Below are 3,367 nucleotides of genomic sequence, written 5' to 3' on the forward strand. Positions count from 1 at the left end.
GGTTAAAATGGCATGTCGCATCAGAATACATGGCGCTCGGGGACTAGCTGTGGGGGATATACCCCCGGGTACCACGAGATGGTACATGGGCCGCACCATCTAAGGTGGCCCAGCCCATAAGATCAAGGCGTACACATCAAGATTGTAAGTTGTACTAGATATTGTAATAGTACCAAATTGGATACTTTACTTGTAACCTTGTCTCTTCGGAGTATATAAGGAGAGACAAGGGTCCCCTAGAGGACAGGTTAATCTATCTACATCTCAATACAATACACCAAAGACACAGGACGTAGGGTATTACGTCGATCAGATGGCCCGAACCTGTCTAAATCGCTGTCTCTGCGCCATGTGTCACCATCTGGTTCTTGATTACACGCACCGTCTACCGACAATCTACCACCACAGGCACCCCCCTCGGTGGACTGCCGACCATATTTCGTCGATAGTGGCGTGCCAGGTAGAGGTCCCCTTTTAGGGGTCATGCGCGCTGATCCCTGATGAATTAGATGGCATAACTCAAGATCTAACATCCTTCACGACAACTCGGCTGATCATGTCGACATGCTTCAACGATCACGGCGCATCTCCGAGCAGCACGCGTCACCAAGTAGAAGCACTACTATCCCGGCAGCGACTTATGAATGACCGAAGGCCCGCTAGATGGCAAGATTGCCTCGGCATCACGCGATGATTTGTGGCAGCATGCTATCACGCGTGGTGATCCTAGACCACGAACAGTCGTACAAGCAATGAGCATCGTCAATCGCGGCGGCTTCTTGACTCCCGCTCATATCAGACTCCTCGTGCTTGTACAGATCTGCTACTCAGAGTATAAACGAATCTGCATGCCTGCAAATATGCAACCACGGATCTACAGGGGAACATGCATGTGCACATGTATACGTACGTGTGCATCATGCGGCCGCAATCAAGCCGAGCACTGTCTATTCATCCTGTCTTGTGACAAGCTCTCCGACGGCGACATCATCACCGAGATGAGATTCCAAGCCATCGAACAAGCTGTCTGAGCCGTTGGCGAGCCGCAACGAGCCATCAAGCAAGCCACACCGAGCCGTGGAGAGAGCCATCAAGCAAGCCACGCCGAGCCGCTGAGCGAGCCACGCCGAGCTTCGACCACCTCGACCACATCGACCACGTCCAGAGCGGCTCCGCTGAGCTCTAACCACCAGACCATGTCGACCACGTCCAGAGCAGCTCCGCTGAGCTCTGACCACCAGACCACATCGACCACGTCTAGAGCGGCTCCACTGAGCTCTGACCACCAGACCACGTCGACCATGTCCAGAGCGGCTTCGCCGAGCTCTGACCACGGACCATGTCGATCACGTCTCGAGAGGCTCCACCGAGCTCCGACCACATCGACCACGGACCATGTCGACCACGTCCCGAGCAGCTCCACCGAGCTCCGACCACGGACCATGTCGACCACGTCCTGAGCAGCTCCGCCGAGCTCCGACCATGGACCATGTCGACCATGTCCTGAGCGGCTCCGCCAAGTTCCGACTATGTCGACCACCAGACCATGTCGCAATGATGATCGCCGCGAAGAATGACGCTATGACAACCGCGACCACCGTCACAACAGGCCAAAAAGCTCGAGGACCGGACAACTTCATCGCTGCCGACCATATTTCTATCCAAAGATAAGTACACTTCTAATATTTATATTTAACACAAATTTCATTACGATGTTTCTCCACAATGTCCTTGTCATGATTATTCTTCAAATAACGTTTGTCCATGTATACCATCTTAAATATAACATACAGCTATACTTAATGCAAATCCTCGACCAGTCATGTTGACGTTCGATGCCTCCAGAGATGGCCCTGTCTCTGGCTCCTCCCTACATATGCACGAGCGTCTGCCCTCTGCGTTATGGGTGGTTGGCAGTGGCTCCTTAGCGATGCTTTGTACTTCCTACACGTGCATGGGCTCCGCGCCCCGCGTTATGGTTCACGGGCTAGCTAGGGCTGGAGACTCAGCTACATACTAACTGGTCGGGCGGTTTATATTAAGTATAAACACAAACTTCACATTAACACTGATGTTTACAAAGCACCAACTGCTTTATCACATCATGCTCATTTACAAGTGACTGTTGGGCGTTATTTCTTCATCGCTGATTTTTTCTCCATAATTTATTATTTTGTACATCATGTACTACCATTCTACATATTTATATTGCAGGAATTTCGAGCTATGCTCGAGGACTTCGTCGCTCGCTTCTTGACCTATGCTCGGAGACTGCCTCGATCACTCTCCGACCACGGCTCGGGGACTTCGTCGCTTGCTCCTCGACCTATGCTCGGGGACTGCCTCGATCACTCTCCGACCACAGCTCGGGGACTTTGTCGCTCGCTTCTCGACCTGTGCTCGGGGACTGCCTCGATCACTCTCTGACCACAGCTCGGGGACTTCGTCGCTCGCTCCTCGACCTATGCTCGGGGACTACCTCGACCACTCTCCGACCATAGCTCGAGAACTTTGCGTCTCAACTACATGCGACTGGCGACTCGCATACATTTGGGATATTCTTTCTTGTTTAGACCTTGCTACAAGGCTCATACCTCGCCTTCCAGCAAGCTCGGGGACTACATCGGTACGATGCACCTGCCGGTGCATCTCGTATCACCCGTACGACGATTGGATTCTCAACTTAACTGGGAATTCTTTTTAGACCCTGGCACCACGTGCCTACGTCACCTACTACCAGGCTCGGGGACTAAGTGGGCACACTTCACCTTGCGGTGAATGTGCTTGTTTTTCGACCACTACGCCTCTGATGATCAAAGATGCTACGCTTCAAGACGCATTTACATTTCTTTTTCAGAAATACAAGTGGGCACACTTCCCGGGATGGAAATCTTTTCTTTCTTCTTAAGAGCACCATACATTCTTCGGTCAATGTACTTCTCCGGCGACAACGGTGGTCGGAGATGTCAAGAACTCAAGCCTCACTGTTCGGAAAAGGTTAAAATGGCGTGTCGCATCAGAATACATGGCGCTCGAGGACTAGCTGTGGGGGATATACCCCCGGGTACCACAAGATGGTACATGGGCCACACCATCCGAGGTGGCCCGGCCCGTAAGATCAAGGCGTACACATCAAGTTTATAAGTTGTACTAGATATTGTAATAGTACCAAATTGGATACTTTACTTGTAACCTTGTCTCTTTGGAGTATATAAGGAGAGACAAGGGTCCCCTAGAGGATAGGTTAATCTGTCTACATCTCAATACAATACACCAAAGACACAGGACGTAGGGTATTACGTTGATCAGATGGCCCGAACCTGTCTAAATCGCTGTCTCTGCGCCTTGTGTCACCATCTGGTTCTTG

This window comes from Miscanthus floridulus, chromosome 16, assembly GCF_019320115.1.
Source record: "Miscanthus floridulus cultivar M001 chromosome 16, ASM1932011v1, whole genome shotgun sequence".
Taxonomy (NCBI): domain Eukaryota; kingdom Viridiplantae; phylum Streptophyta; class Magnoliopsida; order Poales; family Poaceae; genus Miscanthus; species Miscanthus floridulus.